The following is a 25336-nucleotide window of genomic DNA, read 5'->3' on the forward strand; positions in this document are numbered from 1 at the left end:
ATTTTAAAATTGAGGCGTTGCTGGACCAGACGTCAATGTCGGTCAGTGAGCACAGGGGTGATGGGTAAACGGGATTTGCTATAAAAAACAAAACTGCAGTAGCTCATACACAGGCTTACACATAACGCTGGCCTAAGTCACTGACACTGATGCACAAGGCACCAGGAGTCTAACACTCAATATCTAACCAGTTCAGCGGTATGCACTCCGATTGTGTAATTACCAGATTTTAATAGATTACGGAAACATCAATTATTCATCTGTTTATCCTTTACTAATTAACATGATCATCTTTACCTTGCTCTCAATTACCCTTAAACCTCACAAAATAATCCTTAACCTGTTGTAAAATCCTTGGGTAAATTTCCTGATTAGTTGCTGTGCACTGCGTAACAAACAGTCCAATTATATTCACGGAGGCCGCTTATCGTCAGTGGCTGTTATAGCCTAAAACACTCACTCCTCAGCACTGTCTCATGTGTTGGGTCTGTGCTCTGTGAGTGCATCTCAGGTGTGATAGAGTGCACTGTGTGTGATTTCTGTGTTCGTGTGATTAAGTGTGTCCAGCGTGCCTGTAATATCAGACACAATGGGGATGGAATTTCCTTGATCTGACCTATGCCAAAATTACACCGAAATTTACGCAGGTTTCAACACCGATCTTGCCAACAGCAAATTATGCCAGAATTTCCTGAGAATCTCAGTAGCATACGACAGGATGTAAAAACCAGCATAAAACAAGCACAAATCAGCCCTGTCACTGGGAGTGTGTTACGTATTACGTAAATTGAAACATTTTACAACTGAATTTGCCGAGGATCAGTAAAAGCACAGCAAATAAGGAGAAAATCAGATTTCATGCACCAGCTCTCCTTGATTCTCACTTCTTTCCTCACATGTACTCTGCTTTTTCTGGCTTGTGATCTGCTGCAAGTTATTTCCCCCCTCCCCAGACTTCCAGAAATTTTGTTGGAACATTAAATGAAACATCGATTGCATTGCCACTTTAGAGCGTGAGCTGATTATTCTGCTCTGTTGAAAACTGACGACCCTTTCATGTCAGCAGTGACTTTTGTTTCGTTTTAAATGAATGAATTTTCTGTCTGAGGCTGACAGTTGTTTTGTGGAAATGAAGACTTGCATAATATATATACCCAGAGATCTGTAAACCCAAAGAAACCGGAAACATATTTATAAACTAAATTAAGTGTAAAACATTCATTGAGGCACAACACAGAGACACAACAAATCTCTTTCAAATCATTTTGCTTGTTTTGAAGTGGCAAAATAAACAGCAATCGAATCTGCTTTTTCTGTTTGAAATTTTATTCAGATAATTAATTTGCACAAAACGCCAACGTACCACTGATTGTAAAATAACTTCCTCGCCACCAAATGAGCTCACTGATGCCCACCTAGCCATCCAACATCAGCAGCTATTTGATAAGAGATGCACAATCTATTCCTTGGTCCCTGAGGAGCCTAGGTCTTCATTGCTCAGTGTAAGTCTTAATCACAAATAACAGGACACGCTTTCCACTTCTTGCCTAATGGACAGACTAACGGGTTATGATTGGTACATTTTATTCTTTAATTGGGAAAATGTGGCCGTACTAGAAGTTACCAACGCCAAGAATTTGTATTCTATCCTTCTGGCTATGTCTCTCAAGATCTAGTTAGGTTTCTGTACTGTTGACATACACTGCACTGTTATTTACAGTCAGCTATCTTTCAATAATCTCAGATCTCTCTCCTGTGTTGTGTTATCTTGTGCAGGAAGACAAAAATTGAAAGATCAGAATGGGAATTGGGGTAAGGTTTAAGTAGCGAGTCTCAGGGGGCCAGGATCACAGTTACAGATAGATTGAAGATGTCCCGCTAAGTGGTCATCTAATATGTATGTGGTCTCCCTAATATAGAAGAGACCACACGGTGAGAAGCAAATAGCGTAAAATAGATGGGCAAAAGTACAAATAATTCACTGTTTCACACAGGATGAAGTATCTGGGTCCCTGGGAGAGAACAGTCAAATACAGATGGAAGGTGAGGACAAGACGACTTTCTTGTGATAGGAGGGAGAAGGTGTGAGGGTGGAGACAAATTGGGCAGTTGCAGTAGAGGGACCCTCTTCCACAGATGGGGGACAGCCTCAACTGAGGAAAAAGGACATTTTCAAAGGGCTGGTGCACGAAGTGAACTCATCAGGGCAGATACAAAGGAGATGGAGAAATTGGGAACATGGAATGGAGTCTTTAAAGGAAATGGGATGAGCAGAAGTATAGTCCAGGGGAGTCTGTTTTATTTTAATTGATGTCTATTGTCAGAAGTGGAGAAAGAGAAGTGCAGAAAGTGAAAAGTCACGGCAAATGATGGTTGGGAGGAATTTGGAAACATAGTCAATGAAATTCTCCAGCTTGGAGCAAGAGCAGGAAGCAGCACTCACACAGTCATCATTGAAATAAAGGAAGAAATCAGGAAGAGGGCTTAAGTCGTATTGGGCACAGAAAGTGTTCTACATATTCTTTGAACAGACTAGCTTAGTTATGACCCATGCAGGTTACTGTAGTGACATCTTTTATCTGGAGGAAATGAGTGAAGTTAAGAGATGTTTTCAGAGTAAGAAAAAGTTCAACCGAGAAGCGTAGGGTGGTAATGTGTGGAGACTGGTTGGTTCACTGTTCAAGGAGGAGGCCAAAAGTCTGGACATGATTCTGGTGAGGAATGTTGGTGGGATTTCACACACATGGTTAATAGGAGACAATTAGGGCTGGAGTGCCTGAAATCCTCAAAACAGCAGACAGCATTTGACAAGGTGGAGTCTGGAAAAATGGGAAGAAGATAAAGTCAATGGAACAGGAGCAAGGTGTAACAATGGTTCTATCTGTACAGTCCTGTTTATGAACCTTGAGGAGAAGGTTGATTTTCCACAGATCTTCCATGTTCTTTTTAGGAGAGTAAAGATTTTTCCGTACTGCGGGCAAATTCACTTGTTATTTGAGTTATTGTGCAACTGCTTCCTAGGATATTAGAAAGAACTGGAACACAAACAAATTCAAATCATGGTTTGAAATCGCAGTAATGGATAAGCACAGAATATGCCAGGAGATGACTCAATGATACCGGATACAATGCAGAGCCCAATCCTCTTGTACCTCCTCCCAATTTGTCATATGAGTCACTTTCATCCAATCAGCATGGCCTGCCACCAAGGAAACCAGCTGCATCTTTTTGAGTTTGGGAGCAAAACATTCTCAGAGCATCTTGATGTGTTATAAATCTTAAAAATAGTTTTATTGATGTTTCTCTTGTGTACTGTACAGTCAGATGCAGGAAACACCTTTCACTGTCAATCAAGAGAGGTTCAAAGTATTCAAGAAATATCTGTGAACATCAAGGGAGCATTTCTCGATTTAAACATGAAATTACGCTGTATAATATTATTGCAGGAATGCTTAATGTGTTCGCATCAAAATTCTCTTTCCGCTATTTTGAGAGAGGTGCAGAGCATTTCTTTTAAACTGTTTAATGCCTCAGTTAAAATAATGGGCAAAGGATTTTGATACGGAGGCATTTCAGCATCCGTATGATAATAATGCGCAGTGTAATTTGCAGGCTCAGATCTTCAAATGTTCAGTGTATTTGCTCAGAGATATTTTGGGCTCAAAGCTGATCTCGCTCTGGGCATTGCAAGAGATGATTAAGTAGAGCTCGACTATGCACAGAGCCTTTACCCAAGACTTGCTGCATGGGAAGAACAGCATGCTGCCTGCCTGGGTCTGCGGCACAGACCATCAAGAACACCTTGAAATAAAAAAGAATCAGAAATAATGCAGTCAGGCAACTGGAGTTACAGAGAGGGAGGGAGAGAATGATATAGGTACATTGTGAGTCAAAGAGATAGTGACACAGAAAGATGGGGGGTAATTTTAACCCCGCAGGATGGGCAGGTGCGGAGGCCGGTGGGGGGGTTAAAAAAAAGGGAAACCTGACCCCAACCCGCCTCCAACGCGCCCACTTCCGGTTTTAACGGAGGCGGGTTGGGGGCTGGGTGACTAACCAGCTCTCCGGAGGCAGGACCATCCTTAAAATATTTTAATGAGGCTGCATGGCTCAAATTTTACCTCTGTTTCACATTTAACTCCTGGGGGCCGTGTTTTCTGGGCCTCGGGAAACTTGGCAGCTAAAGGGAGGCGAGAACAGCGGGATGGAACAGGTAAATACCTTTCCAGCACAGCTTGCGGGCCAGGAGGAGCAGGAACTGGAGTGAGAGAGAGGGAGGGCGAGAATGATATAAATACATTGTGAGAAAAAGAGACAGTGACACAGAAAGTTGGGGGTAATTTTAACCCCGCAAGATGGGCTTTTCCCCAGCCCACCAAGCTAACCTGTAAACCACCCGGCAATTTGACCCCCCTCGATCGGCCGACCCTCCCCCCCCCCCCCCGCCCCCGTGATCAGACCCCGCCCCCCGATGTCTGGCTCACATAGCGCCCCCCCCCCCCACCCCCGATGTCCGACTCACTCCCCCAATTTCTGCCCCACGATCTCTCCCCCGATGTCCTACTCCCCCTCCCCCCTGACATCTGACTCACCTCCCTCCCTCCCTCCGCTCCCCGGCTGCGGCCTGGTGCTGCAGGCCAACCCACCTGACAGTCAGCCAGCCTCTCAATCTGGCTGGCTGCAGGCGGGAAACTGATTCAAAAGATTTAAATCAGGCCCTGCCGTTAAATGCGGCAGGACCTCCAGGAAACCCGTATTCCCGGGTTTCCCGGCCGCTAAACCCCTCCCCCCCCATTCCCTCCCTGCCTCCCCTTAAATATCGGGGCCATGGAGTCGAAGTGAGACAATGGGACAGCTACAAAGTTGGACAGAGAAAGTGAGATGAAGAGACAGAAATGGAGAGGCAATGGCACTAAGAAATAGGGACAGTGTGACACAAAGAGACAGAAAGTGTGACAGAGATAGAGTGAGACGAGAGTGAGACAAAGAGACAGAGGGAGAATTTTCTCATCCCAGCACTAAAGTGCCAGGACCTTGGAGGGACAATTACATCGCTCGCTAAAGTTGCGCTGAGCCCAGTCTTGTAGGATTTCCCAAGATTGTGCCCATTGCATATTCAAAGTGAATCCCTGGCCCAGATGGGCCTGGCACTGGGGTGGAAAATAGTGCGTAGCTGCAATCATTAAAGACCTTCCAGTGTACTTTCCTCTGTGAAGAAATGTCCATGTTGCCTGGCAGGAAGTGACTCTCTCTCCAGCATACAAAGAACATGGTGATAGATGAGGAAAATAATTAATAGCCTTCAGAAATTTGCTATGGTAAGATTGGTCAGTATTGTACTATGGAAAAGATAGATTGGTCCTATCACAGTGGCAGTGATGGTACTGCTGTTCTTTCAGTGCTGTGTGCACCCGCAGCACTGTTAGCCCACCTCCCACTGTAAAGGTAATTAAAATAATTTAGCAGCATGCATCCAATTATGTGCTGGGAGTGCACAGGCTGTTGTTTCACCTTAAAGCTATCCTGCTATGGAGGGTGGAGAAATGGCTTCAAACAGAATGAAGGAGAACTGCTCCTTTTGAAGATACGGCTTCGGAGGTCATACTGTAGGAGGTTCTCCAAAGAAGTGTGGAAAACGGTTTACTGCATAAAGGCATCAAACCCTGATCTGTACCGATTCTGTGATGGTTTATTGGGTAAAGGCATCGATCCCTGATCTGCGCTGAGAGTCCACTGGTTTAGTGACTGATCAGTTATGGTGCATATGATGGCCTCTAATCCTTTTCTGATGCAGATTCCAATTGCTGGGATTCTTGCACACCATCTAACAGTACAATGAACACAGCAATTCACCCTTAAGATCACAGCATCAGCCTTCATCAGCTGCTGGTCTAAGTTATTCTGTGGAACCTTTGCTTTTCTTTGTCCTCTTTATAGCAGGCAGATCATTAAGTAAAAACCAGCGGGGTAAACCAGTCAATTTTTAAGTGTCTGCTGTGCTCTCTCTTGGATACCTAAGCTGGCCGGTACTGCATGACTCCTCTGATCCTCAGAATTAGGACAGAAGACTTACGAAAGGAAATTCTGGAAAATGGTTTAAGAAGGTTTTTGAAAGAGAATATTTAAAGAATCATCTCAGGAGAAAAAGTGTTGACTCAGAGTTAGAAGTTTATTAAACGTTATGGGGCAGAAATGGCGCCCCCAAATGGTAAGTCTGGGGAGTGGGAGGGTTGCGTTCATGGAGGAGGGGAGCTCGGGTGGCGGCGGCTCAGATTATTTTTGTGCGGCGCCTTCTAGCCCCATAAAAGTTAAAAGTTAAAATTGAACCCTAGGGGTGTCATTCAGAAATATTCCCTTATCAATCTCTTATCAATCAGTATTTGACAATGTATCAATTGGGCAACAGCCAGAGTACTGAAGACTGTAGGTTTTCTGTTAGCAGAAGCTGAACATCTGCTGGAACTAACAATGCTTTTAAACCTTCATAGAATCATAGAATGGTACAGCATGGTAGGAGGCCATTCAGTCATTTGGCCCATTGTGCCTGTACATTAATATAGTTATTCTTTTTAATTCAATGTTGGATTACAAAGAATCCTGAAATAAGTTCAAAATAAAAACTGTTCTAAAGATAGAACAGTTAATGCTTTGCTTATTATCATTTGTTTACATGGATAGGCTGTGAAGGAGTTTTTTCATGAATAATGATTTATAGCACATGTAGATCGACAAAGGGCATACAGTGCCCATAATTATCTGGGTTTAGAATGTTCGCACAGCATTTATACTGACCTTAATTGCCATACAGAAGGTGCATAACTGAGACTATTCAGTTCATGCATTAGCTCAAGGAGGAAATGGACCAAAATAACAACAGATGGATTGCAATATTTGACTTATGGCACAACTGATATCTTTCAAGTTGTGGAGGAAGTGCATTTCCTTCAGTTTAAAAAGGACGGATATCACTCGCCTTCTCAACCATCTGTGCGTTTAATTTTTATTATTCATTTTCTTCCTACTATTTTCTACTTTTCTTTCTCGGTGCATATACAGAGATAAAGTTCATCTTTAGCATTCCTGCACACAGCTTTGCTCACCAGGGCCGATAAAGACACAGGACCAGAAATTCTCTGCGCCTGAATGGTGAGGCCCGAGGCTCCCCAGATATTGGGCCTCTGGCCTCATTATAACGGAGGTGACGCGGCATCGGAGTCCACTGTCGAAGAGTTGTGGAATATTCAGCCGCTGCTAGCCTCAGGCAAATGGGTCTGGGATCAGGGCCAGGGGCTGGTGGTCGGGTCAGGTCCAGGGCCAATTGGGGGTTGGCAGAGGAGGCTGGAGGGGAAGATCAGGGGTCAGGAGCGGTGATGATCGATGGGGGTTAAATGTGGGGCTGGGAGGAGCACTCCTGCTCGTCCTGGCTCCCCATTCAGGTGAGTAAATGTAAAAAAACTTACCTTGTAGATCGCAGGTGATACCAAGGTCTGGTTTCCCTGAGTGTAGCTGCCTCAGAAAAAAACAATCTTGCAGAGGATGCCTCAAACATGCGTTAGGCCCCTTATTTGCATATGCAAGAGGCCAATGCCTGCTTCAGGCTTGGGTAAAGGACTCCTTTTCCTTTCCCAATAGGACTGGTGGAGCACTTCTGGCTGTATTGGGGGCTTAGTAGGCCAGTTAGCGCCCAAAACGGGGGCACTGTGTGTTCCCTCAGTACTGCACTGAAATGTCACCCTGAGTTATGTGCTCAAGTCCTGCAGTGGGACCAGATACAATTTTGGGGTAATTTCAATCTAACCTGATGTGATCGGATCAGTGGCTCGTTTTACACACCACCCAATTTTACTTGGCCGATCTGATGATGGCAGTTTCCCATCAGGCAAGTTAGGTTAACAATTCCCTCCAAACTACAGGTCCCACTACACTGCATCTAAAATGTGACTTAAATCCTGATGCCAGAAGAGTGCTCCCTACTGCACCAGTGTGATGTTTCCACTGCTCACATCAGCCATCCTTGTGGCAGCTTGGTTCAGTTAGTGACACTCTTGCCTCTGAGTCAGATGGTTGTAGGCTCAAGTCACACTAGAGACGTGAACAAATAATCTAGGCTGACACTTTAATGGAGCACTGAGGGAGTGCCGCATTGTTGGAGATGCGGATTTTCAAATGAGACGCTAAAACTGGGCCCTGTCAGCGTATGGCACTATTTGAGAGGTCCCAGGGCACTATTATAAGAAGAGTGGTGACTTCTCCTGGTATCCTCCATCAACCAACACCACCAAAAACAAATTCCCTGGTCATTCATTCATTTGCTGTTAATGGGATGTTGCGTGCAAATTGGCTGCTGTATTCACCTACAAAACAACACTGACTACCGTCCAAAAGTAATCCATTTCCTGTAAGATGTTGTGAGAATATAATAAGGCATTATATAAATGTAAGTTGATTCTTATTTTATTTCAAGTGAGATTGATGATCTGTGCCAATTAATATTACTCCCAGAACCTGAAGATAATGATGATGAAGCAGGGGGAGGAAGAAACCTCCCTCCTCACAACACGAGGAAGGTGCACATGGAAGGAAAGACATGGAGCAAGCTAGCCAGGAGCCAGAGAAAGGAGGACACAATTTATAGCCTAGTGCTTTCAATGAATATAACTTGACAAACCAAATAAGGTCACTTGACATGTGTCTCCAACTCACAGAGTCCTTTACTGTCAGCTTTCTCTGCTGTGTTCATGACTGGTCTGGTATTCAGCCTAAATATGTAGGCCTGGATCCCTGGGCTGCTGTTAACTTAAAATCCCAGTAGGCAAATAGTAATCCCTCCATGACTCCAAGGCTTTTTATAATTTTGAATGCAGGAATTCCTGCACTCCAGTATGGAAGGATCCATTGCTGGGGAAGAGGAGGATTCAGGAAGTAACACGTGGTTTTCCTGATGCCCATGCCATGGCTTTTAAGGATCAAACAGCTCAGCATGGATCTCTTTGACTTGTTCCGCTAGGGCAACCAACAGCTTTTTCTGTTTGTGGCTTTCTGGCTTCCCAGGTTCCTGTTTATATGCTGATGGAGAAGTAGAAAGGACCTGGCAGGTTCACTATACTTGTCTAAATTTTCTTGTGATCTGCTAACCAGAATTGAACACTGTACTCCAAATGCAGTCTGACCAGTGCATTGTAAAGACCCAACATATACCGACATTCTTTAATTGCTTTGTAATATTGTCCAGGCATTGAAAGTGATGCGTCTTTTGTCTCTCCCAGGTCCGTTTTAAAGGCTACCCTTGTCTATTCAGTTCCATTCATTGTATATTGGATAACAACTCAATTATATTATGGGCCGTTAATGACTAGTGCTGCAATAGTGGCCACTCAGTAATATAAAGGGGCAGGTGGGAGAGCAGAGCAGCACCCGATCTTCACTTAGACTGCTGTGAGGGAATGTTTCCATTGCACATTGATCAGAGAATCCCTGAAGCACTCTTATATGAAAGTTGTTAATGAGAAAGTACAAAGGTTTTCCCCATGGGGAGATATTCTAAGTTGGATAACCTTAGGAAGGCTGGTACTTTCCAATCAAAGTTTCCTCCAAGCCTACTATTGAAACCAGAGTGCCTTTGAGGATTTTTGATCCATACACAGAATATTAACAAACGTTGCTCTGCCATCCTGCTGTGGGGCAATCAATAATCTACAGTAGCTTACAGATCAATATTCTGTTTATTGCCCAATCTATACAAGGGAAAGATGAGAAAATTACTTTAACTTCTCCTCTCCACATTATTTACTTGAGAGTTTAAACGAAAAGATTGAGAAATGTGCCCAAATTGTAACAGCACAGGTATTAACAGTGCTCCACATATGTGCTAGTGTCTCAGATAAAAAAAATGTGTCATGCAGAGAACATTGCTGCACTGGAGAAAGCTTGCGTCAGACATTTGAAATGTATTTTTTTGTATTTTGCAATCGCTTTTCCCGAACGTCTATATAATTGGGGTCAGGCAGAACTACCAGGCATCTCGCAATGTTCAAATCACACCCATGTCCTCCATTGTACTATGTCAACTGGTCATTAGTAATCTCTAAAAGGCTGATTGGGTTGGGGAGGAAATTGAACATTACACCTTCAGGAGTTTAGAGGGAAAAGAAAGAAAGTTTTAAATTTATATAGTGCCTTTCACGACCTCACGATGTACCAAAGCGCTTTGAAATACTTTTTGAACTGTAGTCACTGTTGTAATGTAGCAAATATGGCAACCAATTTGCACATAGCAAGCTCCCATAAACAGCAATATGATAATGACCAGATAATCTGTTTTAGATGTTGGTTGAGGGAAAATGGTGGCCAGGACATCAGGGATAATTCCCCTGCTCTTTTTCAAAGTAGTGCCATGAGATCTTTTAACATCTCATTGGAAAGACAGCACAGTTTCAGTACTGCACTGGAGTGGAGTGTCAGCCTGGATTATGCACTTAAGTCTCATGGAGTGGGACTTGAACCCACAACCTTCTGAGTCAGAGGCAAGAGTGCCACCAACTAAGCTGCACCTGATATGCAAGGAGGATGCACTCAATGATAATCTGAATCCAGAAAGGCCATCATTCAATAAGTCAAGCAGGACTTAAATGTCTCGGGTGATCTGGAGGAGTGCAGAGGAGTACTTCAGGATTAAACAGGATTGATGATGAAAGAGATGGACTGAGTGGTAGCCTCTCAAGAACGTTTAGGTGCTCGGAGAATGTAGGGCATTAATACCTTTGTGTGACCCAAGGGGCAGTCATGGACAGCTTTATGTTTGGAGCAGGAGTTAAGTTCAATTGTTGATGGGCCTGCTATATCCAGGAATGGAGGATTGGTCCTCTTCTGTTGTTCAAGACAAAATTCTGTGTTGGTATTAAAAGTTAGTTAAAAAACAGAACTGATAGTCTTTATAGCCTGATGCAGAGTATGTTAAATAAAATGATGAATGAGAACAGCTGGTTTCAGTGCTCCATGTGAATAGATTGATTTTGTATCTAGTACAGCTGCTGCCACGGACCTCAAACACCACTGCCTTGTATTATCCATCTGAGAGTCAAGAAAGCGTGTCAGCGCTAAAGCAATTAAATAACTTATAACTTATCGAGCTGCACACATTCCATCTGAAGCAGTGTGTATCTGTTCTTTTACTCAAAAGATTCAGTATTTAAAATTTTGAACAGAACACTTCCTTACACATTGAGTTTTTGATCTCAACTGGAGAAAGGCACTGACAGGGCTCTCATCATAACAAGCAATAAAGGATTTTCTCCTATGCCTTAGTAAATGTATCCAGTCAGTAGCAGAGCCATAGACACCAGGAGGATCCCAGATTCCATCCCTAGTCTGTGCTGAGTTAACTAATTTCAGCTGGAGAAAAAATATTGACCTCAGTGTTAGTACCAGCCAGGGGTCCTGTTCACAATCACTGTCCAGTGACCCCTGCTGGAATGTGTGAGCATTTGGACAACAGGTAAGGACAGGATTGGGTTCACTTGTGATCAAATAGTCTGCCGATATTCAATGTCAAAGCTCACTCGTCAATAATGGTCACTTGGGGTCATATCCCAGCCAGTCTGCACATTCAGGAGAGGAGAGAAGAAAAATGGAGCAACAAAAGAAAACAGCAGAGAGTTTGGGCTTCCCTGACAGGACCTTGCCAGTCCATGTCAAATAATTGTTGATTGGCAAGGGGGGGCTGAGTAGTCACCCTGGGGACAGGAGGTGGCCTGTTAATCAGGGAAGGTCGTAATATGAATCTGAAGTCAAGTTTGTATAATTTAATGAGATTGGGATCTCCTTCCAAGTTTTGCAGGAGGTGAGGGAGAGGACAGTGCTTCATCATCCAGCGAGCTCCATGAGCCCATTTCCTTTTCACCAGTTGCTAGCAGTGATATTACATAACAAAGCTTGAAGGCTGTGAAATAAACTTGTCCAAACAACACAAGAAGCATCTGCTGTAGTTTCCTGTGTACAGAGACTTAAAGAGCTCTGTCTAATCCTCTTGGTGAAGGGAGGGGAAGCGTAGCATAGAGCTGAGGGCACCACAAGTCTCGACTATTGTTCAGAGCTTCCAATGCTGCCTTGTATTAACCAGTTTGTTTGTGATCCTGAGGCCACTGTAAACATCAGAGACTTGTAACCAAGATGCTGAGTCGGTGGAGGGGTGCAAGATTTACCTCAAAACAGGCAGCACGTATGGAAATAATTTTAAATGCCTGCCACATCTTAAGTTTCACAATCTACATTCTGTTTCCTAAGGTTACAGGTCTTACCCTGTTCTGTGAAACTCTGCATTCTGCAAGTGTAGATGGAGTAAGGCTTCTCTCTGGGGACCTCTGTATCCAGACTATGAAAATGCAGATGCCAATTGCACCTCCACTACAAAACTGCTCATTACTGGAACGAAATCAGAAGTGCATTCACCAGCACAATATTTCCAACAGCTATATTGAGGGGTCGCTGCACCTCATCTATAAAGAAGGGGGAAAAAAGTGAAAACTTACGTTTACATCGCACCTTGTCGCGTCTCTCAAATGTTTCAAAGTGTCTATCTGACTTCTGTTTTTCTCAAACTTCAGTTGTAGTCTTTGACTTGTTTGACTCGTTTTGGCTTTTCCTGTTTAAACTTTGGTTTACAAAACCCTGCAGTTCTCATTTGTTACCCAACATCTACGAAAGGGATTTCCTTCAAACTTCTAAATCAGAATGTTAGAAAACAAGAGCTTTGCATCATACCACCACATCAGCTCTCAAATCACACTGTTCCTGAACTGCAGCAAATATAGTTATGTAGACTCACGTAGAGTTAGTGTAGACTACACAATAGACCCAGCTGAACAGCACTGGAGGAACTACAATTACCTGAATGTACCTGGGGTAGGGAGGAAATAAATCAGATAGGGTCCCTGTTTCTACGAACATAGGAACAGGAGTAGGCCAATCAGAACCTCAAACCTGTTCCACCGTTTTATTAGATCATGGCAGATCTGTATCTCAACTCTATATAACCGCCTTGTTTCCATAACCCTTAATATCCTTGCCTAACAAAAATCTATCAATCTTAATTTTAAAGTTTTTAATTGACCCAGCCTCAACAGCTTTTTGGGGGAAGAGAGTTCCAGATTTCCACTACCCTTTGTGTGAAGAAATGCCTCCTGACATAACTCTTGAATGGTCTAGCTCTAATTTAAAGGATATGCCCCCTTGTTCTGCTGTCACCCACCAGTGGAAATAGTTTCTCTCTATCTACCCTATCAATTCCTTTAATCATCTTAGACACCTCAATTAGATCACCCCTTAATCTTCTATACGCTGATCACCATCTAGTGATCCCTGTGGCAAATCCATGAATGGATGTCAGGTGAGGACAGGATCATGTTTGGTTGTGACGCACCCCCCCCTCGCAGTTGAATGAATAATCTGCTGACACTTATTGTCTAGGCTCACACATGAAGGAATGGGAATGTGGATGATTTTCCTGAAGCACGCACCCAGTAAGTCAGTGCCTTTAGAGAACACAGGCAAATAAAAAAATACACACAGTGGAGCCTCCTCCCGGGTGAGCAAATGGAATCCAGCTCCTGCTGGTGATGATCCAAAACTCTGATTGATGCCTCAATTGCAGTGAAGGTAAGACAAGGTGTAGTTAGTGATGTCTTGGGATCTGCGTTGGGATCTCTCATCTCCGTATACATAACTGGTCTGTTGAAAGAAGTCAGAGAGGACATAGGAGAGGCTCTGACCACAGTTTTTCAATCCTCCTAAACTGTGCCGTGGGACTGGAGAGTAGCCAATGTAATTTCTTTGCAAAATGAAAGCACCAACTAGTCTAAACAAATTTAGGCATCCAGCTCAGAAATGGACGCAGGCGTTTATTTCAGTTCATTTCAGGCCTAATAAAGGCTCCAACCGCTTTAGCAGTGGCCTGAATGCCCATGCAGATTGGGCACAGGCCTCTGCCCTGCTAAATTGGTTATCATGGTGCCCATTTCATGCCTAGGAAACAAGCGCAATTATGTTGAATTTAGACCCTGCCCCCCCATCCCGTGTCCATCTGTTCTGACGAGAGGTCATCGACCTGAAATGTTAATTCTGTTTCTCTCTCCACAGATGCTGCCTAACTTGCTGAGTGTTTCCAGCTTTTTCTGTTTTTATTTCAGATTTCCAGCATTCACAGTATTTTGCTTTGATTTAATGAAAGTGCAGGTTTGGCGCAGATGTACATCGGATGCTGTTGAAATTCAAAATATTGACTGCCATAGTTATATTAATAACATCCCTACCTTATGAATAAACAACTGAAAGGCACATTGCTGCAGTTTGTTGGGCACTGACTCCCTTTCTTGTCTAATTGAATGGAGTCTCTGAAGAATCAAATTCTGATATTTTGTTTAAGTTAGGGCCTCATTTCTCACTGTGGCTCAGTCTGCACTGAGTAATTGTGTTCAGATTACTTCAACATCTTACACTGTGCTGCTGACCCATCCCTAGCAACAAGTAATGTATGTGACCGCACTCAGTACAGATTGTTGTTCTGTTATCCATCATCATTCCCACTCTAGATCTCTGCACAATGCTCCGGCGTCTGTCAATGATCTCCTTCATCCTGCTGTGATTCATCAACCAGGCTTAATGCAGCAGTAAGCATTCTTCACTGTTGAGATATCGAGATATTGACTGAAATGTCATTGTTCGTCCTTGATTGAGACATAAAGCGAGAGGGAGGAATAAGGACGGCTGAGTAACGTGTGTCTCCTGCAACTTCCTCGATCACTTCTGCAAGGTTGTTTCAGACAAGGTACATCTGGCCAAGTGCAATGAATCCCAAGAAGGGAATTCTGTTGAAGGATTTCTACCTTCTTTTCTCCGATGCTGTGTATTTACACCATTTTCTGTTTTGATCTCAGAATGAAATAGCCACAAGGGAAAGGCAGTTGATCAGATTTAAGGTCAACCCCACCATCAACTCTGCATTTCTTCTGAATTTAAAGAGTGAACATTTGGAACTGGATTTTCAAGGATGAGGCTACTGAACAGTGAATAGGGTTGGATTCTGTAGGGAAATCCTGATTTTCCAGTGATTCTTGAACCTGGATAATAGTCAGTCAAAGAAAGTCACGCTCAGGGTAGTTTCATTAATCAAAGTAATTATTTAATGATTTAACAATTCATACAAACATCAGGCAATTCACCCAATACATACAACCTTAGAAACCAAAGGTTTTGTATCAAGGCCGACGAGCGATCAGCTCTTTTGTAGCTTTTGAAGTTTTTTCTTATTGGACGTCCTTCCTGTAGGCAAGCTTTGTTAGGCTCCACCTGACTCAAGACAAGTTTCGTTAGGCTCCACCAGACAGCTGGTTGGATGCCCTTCCTCTAAGCAGAGCTTTCTTTGACTGCAGTACCTGTTTTCATCGCAATGTCTTCTTTTTATGTTGTTTTTGACCAATAGGACGTAGGATTGGGGAACGTGTCATCTTTTTATCCAATTATTTCCTTGTTGCTAGGCTTGGTTCATTACCATACCTCAATGATGGTCAGTTAAAATCAATCAAAGCCAGGTACAATTATCTCAGACCATTGGAATGCGCAAGCTCCTTCTTATCTGTACACAGACTCATTTTATAACCCTGGTGTCTCCGACTCTAAATGCTTCAAAGATTTCTTAATTACTTGTTATCAGTTATTTTCACAAGCTAAAGGCCTGTTAGAAACTTCTGAATGCTCTTCAAATTCCTGCAGTTGTTCTGAAAAGTTTTCAACTTCCTGCAGTTGCTCTAAAAGCTTTTTAAATCCCACCACTTGCTGTGTATGTAGTTTTCAAATGTAATGTTTTAAAAATTAACCCTTTCCTTCAAATGCAGCACTGTTCAAGGGGTTTTTACCCCACAATTTGCAGGCTAGAGAGAGACATCGAGTAACACTACATGGACTTCACCATCTGTCCGTCAGCTATGTACATAGTCTCAAGATAAGTGGTTGGCCATTTAGGACTGAGATGAGGAAAAATTTCTGCTCCAGAGGGCTGTGGATGCCCAGTCGTTGAGTATATTCAAGACTGAGCTCAGTGGATATTTAGACACTAAGGGAATCAAGGGATATAGGGATAGGGCGGGAAAGTGGAGTTGAGGTAAAAGATCGGCCATGATCTTATTGCATGGCGGAGCAGGCTCGAGAGGCCGTATGGCCTACTCCTGCTCTTTTTTCTTATGTTCTTATGTACATGTCTCTAAACTACCTCAGTGTGTGGATGAAATTCAGATACCTCTCTGTGTACAATTGAGAGGTGAGATTCCTCAGTTTGCTATTATAATGAAAGCACTGAAGGGGCCTGCAGCATGACTTCTAGTGTTTACTAGAATCCCAATTCAAGGTCCCAACTGGACACTTACCCCCTACCCACACGTTGTGTTACCTGTCCCCACATCAGTAACTGTCATGGTTCCATTTGCCTCCATGGTTGCATGTTTAGGTTGAACCTGACAGTGCGCAACCTCAGTGCCCTGTTTGATCCTGAGCTGTGCATGAAACTCCATATCCTATCCCATGTGGCTCTCAAAAACAGCCCTGACGTAAGAAAACAAGTAGTTATACAGGCTTTGTAACTTAAACTGTCACTATACACGGTATTCCCTCACTTGTATTGGAGATAAAAACACACATACGTGAAAGCCTGAAAGAAAACATGCCAGGGTGAATATCAACCAGTAAAGCCTGATTGGCTGCATCCATCAAGATGATACCAATCATATTTGCAAGCATTGTCATATCCCCCTGACAACAACTCTGGCATCTTTCTACCAGATCAGCAGACAGACAGATGTAAAGCTGTGTAACAATTCCCTTTAATTGTCCCAATCTATAATATCTTAAAAGTCTTGTGTTCACTTCCTGTTTATCACACTTCCGTTGGTTTTATCATGCCTAGATCTCACTGTGTATCCTTACCTTTACAGTTACTTTTCAGTCCCCCCAACACTAGGTGTTGCTGCTACTCTCCTAAAATTGCATCTCCCAGGTTCATTCCTCTAGGCAGTATTGCAGGTAGGTTTACAGTGTTCCTTGCAGGTAAGCCTTTATCCTTTTATGTTGTCATGTTTTAATTCACTTTAATTTATTTGCCTGGGACCTCTACCAGCATTGTGGCCCTTGACCTCCTGTTGCACATCTTGCTTCTCCCGCTTAGGCAGGCTCTAACCTTAAAACACTCCTTCCACCCCATCATCTACCTTCTTCATCTCCCCCACTTTTGGCAGGCCTCTGGCCTTGCTCACGTGGCCTATGCCTGCTTGCATGTTGCTGCCTCAGATCCTGCTTCATCCCTGTTCTACTCCCGCTCCTTCTGTTTCTAATGGCCCGTTACAAAGATCATGGCCTTAATGCACTGACTTAGAACATATTCTGTGAAAATCACCTCATTTTGATAACCATCATTAGTGTTATCCCAGACTATCTCTGGATACTTAAGTCCTCAATTATTACAACCTCCAACTTCTTTAAACCTCTTTGAGTTGTCTCTGGTCTCTTCCTCCATTTCTTTCTCATTATTTAGTGGTCTATAATGGATACCTGGGCCTAGAAATTGTATTGCTCCTGAAAAACCGTTGCTATGCGGCTAAATTTCTAGGCCCTGATATCATTGCAGAGCCCTTATTATTTCTCAATTCAATGCAGATTCAGTCAAAACACCAACTTTGATAAACTCCTCTCTCACTAATTTTGTGATTGTGTCCATTTTTAATAATTCCACCCCTCTTTCCTTTTTGTCTACCAGTCTTGAAAATTCTACAGTCAAAAAAGTTGAGCTCCCAATCCTATTCCAGCTGGAACCAAATTTTTATGAAAGCTGTGATATCATGGGGCTGGCCAGGCAGGGAGGTTCTGTGAAATTCTGTGATCAAAAACTACTTCCCGTAATGGACAATTCCTCCCACTTACCATCTGTGATTTACTTAGGCAAAATCACACATTGGAGGATCCAAAAACAACACATTCCTTCTACTCAGGCAGAAATCTCATGTTCTGCCCCCCTTCCTTTCCGCTACCCCACCTAAGAAACAATGACCATACAAAGGGAAAATAGATTGGGCCAGAAATCGCTCCCGAAATAACGGAGGAGCTCAACAGCGCTCTCAGATTTTAGTGATGAATTGAAGGAGCAAGTTCCTGCATTTGCACGTGCACAGTGAAAGGCGGAACTTGCTCCTAGTGGTTTGCAGGTGATATGACAGCTTCAAATTAAAGGGCCATCTCACGCTGCAACCGGAGAAATGATTGAAAAAGCGCCAACTTGCTCATCTGCCCTGCTGAAAAGTAACTAATTATGCCACCAAACAGGTATGCTTAAAAATACCAGGTCTAAACTAAGTTTTAACAGCACGGTAAGTCTTAAAATGACTGCCAAACAACTAAAAATTAACTTTTAAAAATGTGGCGTCTCATTACTCCTTATTTTAATTTTTGGTCATTAAATTTTTTTTTTAATTAAAAATTACAATTTTTTTTACTTTTCCCTTCTGTCTCTTTAATTTGATTCAATTATTTCTTTGGCTTTTATAAAAAAAAGTAACATTTTTATTTATAATGACATACAGAATAGCTGCTATAAATGAATGAAGTCTGCTTGCCTGCTTGAGCAATGCAGGCTGAACCTGTGGCCCCTCAGAGGCTGGGTTGATAGCGCACATTTTGTTTAAAGTTCAAATTTAAGCAATTCGACGCCACGGAGCCGGCAGTAAGTATTTTTATTAATTTAATTTGTAGGGACTACGGTAAACGTTGCCTCGCCGCTCTGTGCGATTTCTGGCCCGATATCAATATTTATTCCCTTGTATATACAATAATAAACTGTTTTAATCCCTGTGCCTATGCTGCCCCTGGTAACATGATACCATGTGCTTGTTCTTTCTCAATCTCTGGTCTTAATGTCTTAGCGCTTCATCTCTCCCAGTAAAGTTCCTATTATGAGCCTATTTCTTTGTAATTGAACTTTATTCATGTTTTAAAACAACATCATATACAAAAGCTCGCAGCCACTTTTAGGGCTCGATATTAGGAGGGAGGCGGGTTGGCAGCGGGGGGTCGACTGGGCGCGTCACACATATCTGCAGTCCCAGAGGTTGCAGCCCCTGTCCACTGAAGGGAAATAGTCCTCAATTTCTGCTTACACTTTCCGCCAACAATGGGTATCTTTGCTGCGCAGGGCGAACAAATTGGAGGATCTTCTGGTGAATCAGCTCCTGTGGGTTTGGCAAAATCTGCAATGCACTAATCCAGGATGCTTGGCATCACTGGGCAAGGTCTCTCCAACTGCCTGCCCATGTTGGAGCTCTTGTATGCACTTGGGTCCCCATGGAATATGACCACATGATGTTTACTGGTCTGCTAGAATCTTCCATGAGCAGTGGGCACAGCAGGAGATTAAATGTTTTACTGACACAAATCAATCGTTATTTCAACTTATTTATTTTAATTTGGAGAGGCCATTGGTTTATTTTATTAGTGGTATCCTCCTTTTAGAGGATGCTTGTAGTTGGGCTTTACTCAAACCACCAATTACTGGTCCGTACAAAACAGAACACTTACGGAAGTAAAGAAACTCTTACAAAGAATTATAAAGAATGTACAGCATAGAAACAGGCCATTCGGCCCAATAGGTCCATGCCGGTATTTACGTTCCATGTGAGTCTCCTCCTACCCTTCTTCATCTAACTCTATCAACATGTCCTTCTATTCCCTTCTCCCTCATGTGTTTATCTAGCTTCCCCTTAAATGCATATATGCTAGTCATCTCAACTACTCTTTGTGGTAGCGAGTTCCACATTCTTACAACTCTCTGGGTGAAGAAATTTCTCCTGAATTCCCTATTGGATTTGTTAGTGACTATCTTATCTTTATGGCCCCTAGTTCTGGTCTTCCCCACAAGTGGAAACATCTTCTCCACGTCTACTCTATCAAACCCTTTCATAATCTTAAAGACCTCTATCAGGTCACCCCTCAGTCTTCCCTTTTCTAGAGAAAAGAGCCCCAGCCTATTCAATCTTTCCTGATAGGCATAACCTCTCATTTCTGATATCAGCCTAGTAAATCATTTTTGCACCTTCTCCAGTGCCTCTATAAATGTTCATACTATATCTTTAGATCTCCAGGTGCTCCTCTTTCCTTTCCCAAATATTTTCTCTCTTTCTCTTGTGCCCCCTTATTTATTTATGATTCATGTAGAGGCTGTTTTCACTGTATAGCTGCCAATATGTTTCTGTTTGCTCCCTCAGTCGCCACACACATATTAATTTACTGCATTCCTAGTATTTTTTGGTCCAATGTTTGAACAGCAGCCTCCCTGTGCACCCATATGGTGACTGTGATGGAACGCCGCCAGTAAAAGATACATGAATAACTTCAGACTCTCACCAGTAAACACTTTGTAGATAGCTATAGCTATTTTATCATTTAGAAGAGATCTCCAAAGTGTAGAAATTTTCTGTGTTCCTCTGCTGCACAAGTGTTTGTCTAAGACTGGGACAAGGATGTTCTTTAGAAAACCTGATGCAATTATATTTTCTCCAGGCACTCAGAGTCTGAGCCAGTTTTCCAGGAATACCTTCCTGATGACAAATGGAGCAATATCAACTTAAAAGCAGCATGCTTATACCCTCAAGCCTGTTTTAAACAAACTCATTTCCACAACAATTTAAACTTATCTGGGGCACTTGGGAGCAGGACACAATAGTGTACTCAAAGATAACACTCCTATACATTTACTCAATCTGCTTCATTGAAAAAAATATTTCAGCTCCCTTGTTTAGTTTACATAGAATTACATAGATTCTACAGCACAGAAACAGGCCATTCAGCCCAACTGGTCTATGCTGGTGTTTATGCTCCATATGAGCCTCCACCCACCTCTCTTCATCTAACCCTATCAGCATATCCTTCTATTCCTTTCTCTCTCATGTGTTTATCTAACTTCCCCTTAAATACATCTATGCTATTCGCCTCAGCTACTCCTTGTAATAGCGAGTTTCACATTCTTACCACTCTTTGGGTAAAGATGTTTTTCCTGAATTCCCTATTGGACTTATTAGTGACTATCTAGTCCATTCGACTCAACAGGTCCATGCCAGTGTTTACGCTCCATGTGAGTCTCCTCCCACCCTAGTGGCCCCTAGTTTTGGTCTCCCCTACAAGTGGAAGCATTTTTTTCTATGTCTACCCTATCAAACCCTTTCATAATCTTAAAGACCTCTATCAGGTCACCTCTCAGCTTTCTCTTTTCTAGAGAAAAGAGCTCCAGCCAGTTCAGCCTTTTCTAATAAGTATATTCTATCAGTTCTGGTATCATCCCTGTGAATCTTTTTTGTACCTTCTCAAATGCCTCTGTATCCGTTTTATAATATGGAGACCAGAACTGTGCACAATACTCCAAGTGTGATCTGCTCAAGGTTCGATAAGTTTAACATAACTTCTCTGTATTTCAATTCTATCCCTCTAGAAATGAACCCCTGTGCTTCGTTTGCTTTTTTTATGGCCTTATTAACCTGTATCGCTACTTTTAGTGATTTGTGAATCTGTACCCCGAGATCCCTTTGCTCCTCTACCCCATTTAGACTCTTATTATTCAAGCTTATGTGGCCTCCTTATTCTTCCTACCAAAATGTAACACCTCACACTTATCTATATTGAAATTCATTTGCCAATTACAGGCCCATTCTGCATATTTATTAATGTCTTCTTGTATTTTGTCATAGTCTTCCTCGGTATTTACTATAGCCCCCAATTTGGTGTTGTCTGTAAATTTTGAAATTGTACTTCCAATTCCCAAGTCTAAATCGTTTATGTAAATTGTGAACAACAGTGGTCCCAGCACCGATCCTTGTGGAACACCACATCCCATCTTTTGCCAGTCTTGAACACCTACGCTTAACTCCTACTCTCTGTTTTCTTTGCTGTAGCCAACTTGCTATCCATTCTGGTGCTACACCTTGGCCAGGAGAGAATTTGGGTAATCTACTCCCTTTAGCACTCAATTTTCAGCCAGCTGACCCTATCCCTGTGCCATGAGGCATAATTGCCTGAGAGGGGAAGGGTGACCTGCTCGAAGGCCTCTGCTACAGTTCATACGTATTTGGGTGCTTGGAAGTGAAATGGTGCAGCCTAAGAATGGCTCAGCTTCTTCTCTCCTCTGTATTTTGGGAGAGGCAATGTTATGGCTGATCCATGTGATGTTTTCTACATTCAGACACAATAAAGTAAATTTAACAGGGACCCACAATTTTCTGATCAGCGCTCACTGCATGTAAAGGCCCAGCATCAATAAGCAGCCTCGCAAAATTTACCCTAATAATGTAACGTGAATGTAAAGTTAAACAATCAAAGCACATCTTCAATAAATGGTTTATTCAGTCCTTCAACCCTTAATTACCATACAACAAAATGATGACATAACTGTACGAAATGGCATCTTCAATTAAGATGTCCATGTGTTTGAGATTTGGTTGAGGTCAAATTGATCATGGAGGTGAACATTTCCACAGTTGTCAGCACCATCAACCATTGAAGTATGTGTAGGATGAATTTTCTGGGCGACTAAACAAGATGCAATGGAAGAATAAGGAACGATGTACCTTTTGGTCACCTGACCTAATATCTCCTTAGTGGCTCGGTGTCATATTTTATATGATAACGCTCCTGTAGAGCGCCTTGGGAAGTTTTACCACATTAAAGGCATTATATAAATGCAAGTTGCTGTTGTTGATGTCAGAAAATGATTCAATGCTTTTAAGAAGGCTGCAAAGGAGAAGATTGTGCTTAACCACATAACTCAGACTGGCACCAGAGAGAACCTCACAATCTGAGACCATTAATACCCAAGAAAAAATCTCACATTCCGAGACCATGGATACTCAGAGAGTATCTCACATCCTGAGACCACTCTTACCCAAATAAGATCCCATGCCTTGATACCACTGATACTAGAAAGGTACTCACATGTCAAGACCACTGATACTTACAAAGGATCTCACACTCTGAGATTACTGATACCCAGAGAGGATCTGTCGCTCTGAGACCACTGATATCCAGATTTATAAATCAACATTCTGTGTGTATCGCATGTGTGAAGTGTGAGAATTTGTATGTTGTGCAAGCGGGATTTAACTATCAATTATGTTGGCATTAACAAGGTCAACAGCACTAATGCATGGGTACAACATTATAATGCTGAGCAGCCACTTCACACTGAAAGTAATTTTAGAATATTTAGTAAAGATGGGAAAGATCAATGCATGTATGCATGGAGAATAATGTCCAGCCTCCTATTCTCATCATCTCTCTGTATAGATCAGGTTGGACTAAGAAAATATTTGTCTGATAGACAATCCCTTTCATTTTAAGCCTTCAGCCTGTCTTGTTTCTCTCTCTTTTTTATATACTATTATGATTAATGCTTCTCTAAATGTTCTCATTACATTCCTCCTGAGCTCCAGACATAGTATTCTACATATTCTTTCTTCTCCCTACCTCCTTGCTAGTTGAAAACAAAATTCATTGCACTATAATTTATTCCTTCCGCAGGATTTCAAAACTGTGGAATGTCTTACATCCTTCAGTCTCCCCTTTCCTCCTACAATTTACAGGCTTTTAAAGCCCAAGCTTGGAGTCACAGAATCATACCTTCTTGATTCATCTTGTTCTTTCTGCTACCTCTTACAACCTTGGTAATCGCCTGCATTATGGACCTTGAGACTTTAAATAAGATTCTTAATAATATATATAAAATACAGGAATTCAAAGATCAGCAACTGCAATCGACACATTTCAAAGAAACAACTAACCAATATCTGTTACATTTTTTAAACTGTTTTCTATCTAGATTTTTTAAAAATTCAGTATCTCAGAGCACCTCTCAGGTCGAGCCTTCACTCCCTATGCCCCAGACACATTAGTCCAGATTACATAGAATTACATAGAGTTTACAGCACAGAAACAGGCCAGTCGGCCCAACAGGTCTATGCCAGTGTTTATGCTCCACACCATCCTCCTCCCACCTTACTGCATCTCACTCTATCAACATATCCTTCTATTCCTTTCTCCCTCATGTACTAATGTAGCTTCCCCATATCTATGTACATTTGTAGCATGCCCATAGACCAAACAGAGAACCCTCTTTACTTTATTATGTGATCTTCCTTGACTTTGGGAAGTGGCAAAACAACATTTCACTATGCTGCAAGTTAGGCTTTAACTGCTAAACAAATGTATTAGACAGTAAAAAATAAGCAGCTATGACACACTGTAGATTTTACAGTAGTTATTAAGTTTAAGTAACTCCTTAAGTAGAAAATAACAATTAGTTGTGATTGCTGTGCTAAATATTCTTACATGGTGGTTCCTTTTATTTCTCACCATCCACATAAGCTCCCAGGCCTGACTATCTTTCAAAGAGGGCTTCAGAAGGACTTCAATTTAAATCAAACAGGCTGAGAAATGTTTTTCAAAAATGACTGTGACCAAGCAATTTAAAAAAAATCTGTAAAACTCCAAAAGAGAATATATACTCTGACCAATCGCCTAAGATATATTTGAATTGAATGGCTCGGCCCATCCCTTGAACCTTGTAGAACCTGCCTGATTTTTATCCCAACTTTGCCCAGGTTTAAAACCTGAAAAATGGGTGATCGGCAAAGGAAAATCCAGTGGGGATCTTGGATGTCCATTTACCCTTTTCAGGTGGTCCTTTAAATGGGCGGACAGCACAATCGCCCAAAGCAGGAGGGAGGCTGTTTAAATATGCAAATTGGGGTCTTGTGCTGGTTGTAGGACCCCCAGTTGCAATTTTCAAGGAAATGGTCAGAACATGCAATTCGTATGCTAGTTCCAGCTTTTCTAGGTATTGAGTGGCCTAACCAGCGGTCTTCAGGAAACATAAGTTTTTTTTAAAAGGTTTTTCTGGGGCCAGGAAGTGCTCTTCCTAGCCCACAAAAATCCTCTGACCCACTGCTGGCCCATTCTTGCTCCACCACAAGTAACATTCGTGCCAGACAAGTGCCAAGCAATGACCATCTCCAACAAGAGAGAGTCTAACCACCTCCCCTTGACATTCAACAGCATTACCATCGCCGAATCCCCCACCATCAACATCCTGGGGGGTCTCCATTGACCAGAAATGTAACTGGACTAGCCACATAAATACTGTGGCTACAAGAGCAGGTCAGAGGCTGGGTATTCTGTGGCGAATGACTCACCTCCTGACTCCCCAAAGCCTTTCCAGCATCTATTAGGCACAAGTCAGGAGTGTGATGGAATGCTCTCCACT

The sequence above is a fragment of the Heptranchias perlo genome, chromosome 25 (assembly GCF_035084215.1).
Source record: "Heptranchias perlo isolate sHepPer1 chromosome 25, sHepPer1.hap1, whole genome shotgun sequence".
NCBI lineage: Eukaryota > Metazoa > Chordata > Chondrichthyes > Hexanchiformes > Hexanchidae > Heptranchias > Heptranchias perlo.